This window comes from Solanum lycopersicum, chromosome 10 (assembly GCF_036512215.1).
Source record: "Solanum lycopersicum chromosome 10, SLM_r2.1".
NCBI classification, from domain to species: Eukaryota; Viridiplantae; Streptophyta; class Magnoliopsida; order Solanales; family Solanaceae; genus Solanum; species Solanum lycopersicum.
In genome coordinates, this window is record NC_090809.1 from 18960954 (window position 1) to 18969440 (window position 8487).

Here is an 8487-nt window from a genome sequence, read left to right on the forward strand (position 1 = left end):
CAAAACTGAACATTCAAACTGAGAATGAAATAATTAATATGATAATGATTCATTAATAACAGAGGCATGTATATCTGAAGTAATTGAAATATCTGACCTAGTATGTGTAATTCAAGAAGTAGAGAAATACATAGTTAGGGTTCTGAAATTCATTCAATAAACTGAATAATAACTTTACAATCTAATTTGGAACATATATCTTACTAATTCATGATGATCTCCTGTAATTCTAGAAACCCTAGGTCTATTCATGATAAGAAAATCAAGAACTAACTGATAATTAGGGACCTAATGGGTGAAAGGAACCCAATACTGAAATCCCACATACTTGGTGATTAAATCCATGGAGAAATATTTAGATTTCGGGGCTGGAGCTGATGGAATCTTATAGCGTTCTTGACCTTTTTACTTTCTTACTTCTAATTTTCTGTGTTTTGATTTGATGATTTGACTTAGATAAGTACTAGTTATGTTTCTAGGCCTAAACTGACTAAAATTTTATGATTTAGGGTCAAAATGACATATCTTAGGGTTTAAACTAAGTGGGAAAACACCCAAAAACCCTGATTTAATTACCGTTGGACCAAACAATGACCTGGACTAACGGTCTATCATTCAATCGATGGTCCATCATTTCGGTCCATAGGTTGGGTCTATTCGACAGAACTTTCCTAAAACGGGCATAACATTTTACTCAGAGGTCTGATTTTAACAAGGTATGTGGCTATGCAAAGATAAATCAATTATCTATCTTTTGGTATGTCATGGAACACCTAATTCATTTTGTGTTAAGAGTTTTGACCCAACAGCATTTCCCCCCTCATTGTCAGCTAATTTTCACCTATGATTTTACCTACAGTAAGTGGGGCGTTGATCGATAGACACAGACTACACGCCGTATGTCCGTCCGTCCTTCAACACTTAGTCAAATTTTCTAGGTTGAGTTTTTGGGGGTTTCAAATTCAACCAATGAATGTGTAGTAGGAGCCATGGTTTATGCTACGGTCCGTCGATGGTAATCGTCGATTGCACCAACAATTTTTTTGAAAAAACTAATTTTTGGTCTATTTTGGATATAGGGTGTTACACAATCCAATGTATATACCAGAACGTGGCATCCGATTCAATTCAATGTTTATGCGGGAACGTGGAAACTGAACCCATGTTTATTCATGAACGTGGCAACCTATCAAAGTAAATGTGTCGGAATGCAACAACAAATCCATTCTACAAACCACAATCATAATCGCGATCACAATCAGAATGTACATTCTCAAAATCATACAGTCAATTCATGATTTCAGGGCACACAATCATTAAATCATTCTAATTTACGAATAGTGTGAACAATGATGCAACATCAACATACATACATACATCATAATGTAGTAACTGCAAACATATATCCTTTTTTACATGAAATCACAACTACCACCTACCTTGAATCAAAGCTACAAACAATAATATAACAGGAGGATCAATAAACAAGACCCAATTACCCGAACCAGAATCAATAAGATCAACCCTTGATCCTCATACAAAAATTAGGGCTTTTTGCACCATAATTCCATATCAAACCCTCATTTATCAATAATAACACATAAAATATTCTATAGATCAAAAAACTGATTTGGGAAGTTAAAATCTTACCTATATCCTTAAGAATGGTGAACAACCACCAAGAATACACCTGGAACCGTTTCTTAGAACACAAAGTCAAAAAGTGCCGAATAAAATGTTTTTGGGGTCTTATTTCCGACAGCGGCCCCGCCCTAGCAAGGATTTCCATAGCGTCTTATACGGGAACAGTGAGAAAATTTAAGAATTTCAAATCCCATTTAACAACACACCATCATTCCATGACACTTAATAAATACATGTTCACGCTAAGATTAGTTTTGAGAGTTTTTCTGGCCCAAATTAAATTACCTTAAGTCATACGACTTCCTTAACGTCTTATCCATCCACTCATGTGATATAATTCCTTAATAGATCTCTCATTGTTTAGCGGATTTCCCTATACCTTAGTGACTCCATTTTGTCCAAATCTAGAACAGGCTAGGAAATCGTAAGAAACTATGAAAAAGTTTTCAGGACCCAATTCTTTTCCTATTATGTCTTCCCTAACGATAGATATCAAGTTGTTACTAGTGATAAACTAGGAAAGTCTTGCTAAAATATAGTAGACTAGTATCAGAAACATCAAATTATTGGGGCATATCCTTTTCTTTCGGACATCGTGACCAAGAATTTCAACCAGTTCTTTCTCATACCAAAGGTATTGTTCAATAACACTAAGTCTAACTTTACGACATAATACTCGTCCACACTCAATGTTATGACCCGAGGGTATACCCTAGAAGTTATGGTATACTGAAACCTTAACACAGCGTTGTCGACCTCTTGGAGGTCTAAGACAAGCCCTTAGGCGTCTTTCATTGCATAATCGTAAAAATTGCAGAAAGTTTAAAAATTTTCATAGCACGACATATGCTAGAACATTACTTCATATATATATATATATATGTATGTATATAAATATAATAAATATTATTATACATAGTTAAAGTCTAAGTCTCTTTGCCAACTTAGACTCAACAACAATAGAGCAGAATAGGGACATGGCCTTAAAAACATAAAATAATATATAAGCTATTACATTAACTTAAAGAAACATCTTTACATAGCAAACCCTTGAATCATAAGAGTCCCTTTAACTGAACTTGGGAGATCTATCCAAGCTCTTCACTTAGGAGACATCCTCTAGCCATTACAACCTACACTTTGTGTAAAGGATGATAAAGAATGGTATTAGTACAAGAATGCAATAAGTAAGACAACCATGAAAAAACATTCATTTATAGAGGACATTTAATTTAAAATCATGAAACATTTATTTTTATTAAACATCATGAACATAGGCACATATATTCTCAACATAGTTCATATACACTATATATACACGAATACTACTCATAATAACACATAAAGTGATTTATCATACTTTAAGGCATATTGGATACATACAATACATTAATTATATTTTTATCTTACTTTATTAAGTAACCCTCAAGTGTATTTTATACAATGTATCACCTTGAGGTCACCTTACAATAGCCTTTCATATATATGCTTCATAAACACAAACTACATATATTCACAAGTCATAGGCACATCATAGACATCACTTCACATAAAGATCATTTCCTAAGACAAATCCTAAGTCACACTAGTGCAGTGTGTAGGTAGAATCCCATAATACTTCTTCAACCAAGTGTACCTAAGAAGTCACCCTAGACTTGGCATAACATACTTAACAAGTCAACACTTTCATTTATTACTAGACATAAGGCAACATACTTCATATCATCAATTAAGGACTCTTTCTTTTAGTACAACCTAGTCATAACTCATTTAATTCATACCATAAGTAAGACACCCTCACAACCCCTTCACAATATTACTTGTGCAATGTACACATAGAGTCTCATACCTCCACATATACTAAGTAAACTCACTTAGAAGCCATAAGTGCATTTCACATGCATACTCATAATTCATATCTTGACATAGAAAAGTCACTTAGCATGCATTTATACAATTTATACATAACATAAGTCTTTACTTCATAAGAGGCTTCAATACTATCCTTTCTTGAAGTCATCTAGTGCAATGCATAAGTAGGGTCGAAGTCTTCCCTGTCCTACCTATACTAAGTACACTTCTCAAGGAATTTTATTATGATTCATATTTTTATCTTAGTTAATATATTAATCTTCGAGAGAGATATCCATAATCGACATTGACCGTGTGAGCTAAATGGAATCTGGTGTTCTACTCCCACACCGAAAAGAGAGGGTTAACACTTGGCTAAGGTGCAACAAATCGTACATAGCTATATAAGTGGTATCCACAAGCTATAACCTACGGGGCACGTAGTTTTGGAACATGGACATTGCTTCTAGAAACCTTGACTGACTAGCATGGAGGTTTCTATCTTATAAGACAACATCTATGTTGGGTATTCAGACTTTCTAAACGTGAAGGTTCTCTTGTAGGAAGCCGGACTTACTAACGTGAAACTCCCACTATCATTTTTCATGTTCACTCGGTGCTAGGATCTAGCTCTCTTCTTAATATATATAGTTAAGCCTTTAATACTCTAATTCATAAAGAAAGCTTTAGGAGCTTGCTCCTTCATACATCATATAGCTCAAAGAATTCTAAGATAAAAATGTCCTTTCTTCATAGCACCTACATTATATGAGAATGCCTTTTCACATATTCATACAGTCATACATCATGTGTGCACATACCGTGTGAGATCTACCTTGACATAACATCTCTAATCACACATGTTCATAACTTCATTTATATTATACTTAGATGCATAAAAATACGTAATGATGCATAGGATTTGTTTAATCATCATGAATCTACCCTATCCATAGTCATGCATAAAGTGTCTGTGTACATTGGTCAACATGATCATATAATGGCTATAACATAACCATAAGGAAGATACCCTCTTAAGATAACCACACATGTACAACATTCCTCAAGTCTCAAGTCATACACACATATAGAGTATTAAGCACTATAGACTACACACACTCAGATTACATTATAGGAGTCAAGAACATATTCAACATTAGAATAGAAAACTCCTAGCATACTTTGATCACATATTGATATAGGGTTCGTATAGGTAGGGGTAATGCTATAAGAGTACTCATCAACATTAGCAATCTTAGACCATACCTAACCCATGATCATCACATATATGCAAAGCATCATCCGGAAACCTACATCATGCAACTAGTTTGGGAGGCTACTCATACACTTCACATAAAACATGATATTAGAATCAAGTCTAAATACTTCAAATTCCTAAACATGAAAATTATCATATAAATTAATCTTTCATCTAATACTTTCAAGGCCATGACCTTATCCCATAAACATGTAAAAGAATGTAAATACCGCCACCATAAATGGATCATACCAATCAACACAATTCAATGTGTGTTCTAAGCTAATTAGATTAAATAGTTCAACTTACAAAGTATAAAAGCTATGATAATCATTGATTATTCTTCCATAATTCATAGTCAATTTATATAGATAGTAATAGAAATAACCAATACAATACAATCTAATCACAATTCTATAAACATGAAATCAAGATCACAAGACCCACATTATAGGCCAATTTGAGAATTAGGAGGATCATGGTTCTTCATAAAATTTAATATAAATTCATCAAAAATCAGTTTCTAATCATAAACTCATCATTAGAATGCTTTTGAAATAACTTTGAGAATGAACCAATGGGTAGATTGAAAATTGGGAATATTGGTCTTTGAATCACTTTTGAAATTCATTGATTTAACTCCTTAGATGAATGGATAACTAAGGATGAAGGATAACCATACCTTATTATTGGAAGACCCATGAAGAATTGGAGAATAAACCATAGAAATCCAGCCCCTAGTTTGATCTTTAGTTTTGGTCTCCCATGGACGTTTTGGGAGAATCTGGAAGAGATAAGAATTTTGGAGTTTTGTTTTTCTAATTGGGGTTGGGGTTTTTTCTTGGGAAAGGGTCTAAAAATGTCCTAAAAAAGTTAATAAAATTTCCCCTAATACCAAAATACCCCCAAGCTTATTTGGCCTTTTAGACATGTCTAACTCAACATCAATTTTTAGAATCTTCGTCGGGGAACAAGTCTGTGATGTTGAGCTGTTCCCACATCAGCTTTTGATTTAATTCTTGAACCAGTGAGGTCCTCCATGTGTCTATGATGCATAGGAGGAATTTGGTCTTGGGAGGAACAAGTCCGCGACGCGGACATTTCCTTTCATGTGCAAATTCTGCTGCCTTGGCAGCTTTGTTTTCCTATGTTTGGGTCCTCCTCAAGGATCCTTTAATTGGTCATTGGGGAGTTTTTACCTAGACGTTTCCTCTTTAATTAATCACATATACATGTTAGGAACCTCTCAAATCAATTTGAACTCAAAACATTATATAAAAATAGGTGAAACACACTAAGACACACAATTATTTCTGGGCAAAACTTTCGAATATCTTTGACATTCTTGAACGTTTGATCTCCAAACATAACACAATGCCTTTTAACACTATAATTAGTCATTTAATAACTTAATAAACCCATAACCAACATGCTAGTCTCTAATTCAACCTAGCACATTTTGAGGGTGTAACACTCAACCAATTCAATACCTATACCTCCTCCCATACAATGCCTAAATGAAGTCATCACATACTCGAGTGGTAATTATTATTGAAGGTACACATAGCTAACCACAAAGCAGTTTACAATAACAACCAAAGTTGATCATACATATGTCTAATAACATGATATCAAGTACTTTGATACAAGCATCAAGACAAATCCTTTCTCACATAACTATGAATAAATCCTAAATAAAACCCGCCACAATTAGAGGTGAACCTGGTCCAATTAACACACAATCATAATACCCAAATAATCATAGATCTTGTCAACATCTCCATTAAAAAATACAATTTCCCATAAGTGTAAGTTATAAATGTTTGGTCTTTAGAAATTAGGTACTAATCGAGGGATATGTCAAAGCATACAAACCATCTAACAACACTATCGAAATGTTAGATGTAGTAATTATAGATAACCTATTCAGCATAGTATAGTTGAATTGAATGATCCCCACATTCAACTATGCATACTCGATACATGACCTCGACAACAAGATGGAACATAAAATTGTTCAACAACCATAAATATAGATATTAGATCATCTATAAATCAAGGTGGTACATCTAGAACCTCTAAAATACTTTAATAACAAGGATACAACACCAGTTATGCCATTCAAAATAACCAAATCTTCCAACTCTACCGAGAGAATATAACATGATTTGGTACCCCCGATCAACCACTAGTGATCCACCAACAAAAGTGAAAACACATGAGAGCATAGCTAGTGAATCATACTTAGAATACTAACAACAATAATAAGCACTCCAATCATTCACCATATTAGAAACCAACACTTTTTGAAAGAAACCTTTCTTAGGTACTTAACAATCAATATTAATAAACTTTATGACTTTACCCGAGTGTAAGTTCTTTCAAAAGGTTCTGATACAACAGATGATGTCTCACCTTGCCAATTCATACCTTGACAAAATATTTTACCGCGAATGCATACTTATAATGATAAATCTGAATTGTAAATTCAACTATTAAACACAATTCCATTATCTATCAACATTAGATTTTACCTTGAAGATTATTATGAATTCATGGGTCCTTAATTATCAGTGATTGCATCTCCTTCAATCTTACAATATCCTTCGCTAAAAGTTTAATCATACATATTACAAAACCAATATAAAACTAAAGTACTTATAATCACACTCAAGCTAATGTATGTACACTCCTTTTTCAATTCCTTTCCAATATCTTTTAACTAATTTGCAGGACTTGTAACACTATTACCATAGACACAAAAAATAAAATAAAATCACATGACTCAGAAACCGATTATGTTCCCATGTGAAGATACTATTTATCATTTCAATCAAATAAAATATTCATTCTCTCGACTCTCTCTAAAGGTTGTACTACGTCCCATAATTTTTCTTCATTGTGACCCTTGCTCTCTAATTTCTATTCAAATAGTGTCCAAGCGTCTCTTAAAATATCCCATAAAACCTCGTAATGAACTAAATATTAGAAATCCACAACCTTAGATAATCGCAAGTTTGAATTACTGTACATTTTTTGCTTAACCAACAATCTCATCATATATTTGCATCCCGTGAAAATCCTTCACGAAGTCTCTTCACCATTATGCTTTGTCATCATTGAACATCACTCTGAAGTGAACCTTTTAATCAACATGATACCTCAAACTCAGGTAAACTCATCAAATTCAAGGGACTAACCCAATTTTTATATGTTTTTTCTTACTAAATACATAAATTTTCTTCACCCAGGTACTCATTGCGACTTTCTTTATCCGTAGGCTTGTCATTACCGTATGAATCCACTCATTATGTCTTAGATAATATTCTTTGTCCTCATACTACCCTCCCGTTTAATAACACGAAGCATCCCACGAGGAGAACAAAGACGGATAAATCATTTATCACGAACTCTTGGATTTACGATTTAAGCTCTCTCAATTCATAAATCACAAGAATAAACTCAATCGAGGGAGGATTCAACCTCAACATCTCGAGTATAAGCCAATTATGCCAAAAACTCCTGGCCCACTAGTTTCAGAGTCTGAATGGAGGACATGATCTTATTTAGCATAGGCTTGTACACCCCTTCTCGCTCTAATCTTTCTCTATCGGGGATGTCTAGAGTTACCTACTTATCTTTAAGTTTAAGCCTAATATGATAGGGGGACAACCAAGTCCTACATAATTTTATATCAATGTAGTCTTAACCAGCACAACCCAATTAATCCAAGT

General features: G+C 33.8%; 1 long non-coding RNA gene across 1 annotated transcript; it reads right to left on the bottom strand.

The window, feature by feature from the left end:
* Nucleotides 1–2491: 2491 nt before the first annotated feature.
* On the bottom strand, nucleotides 2492–5852 carry LOC138339057 (uncharacterized). Its single transcript, XR_011212087.1, has 2 exons — nucleotides 5436–5852; nucleotides 2492–2777 (listed from the first exon to the last, which is right to left on the bottom strand). It is a non-coding gene; the product is annotated as an uncharacterized lncRNA (long non-coding RNA).
* Nucleotides 5853–8487: the final 2635 nt, after the last annotated feature.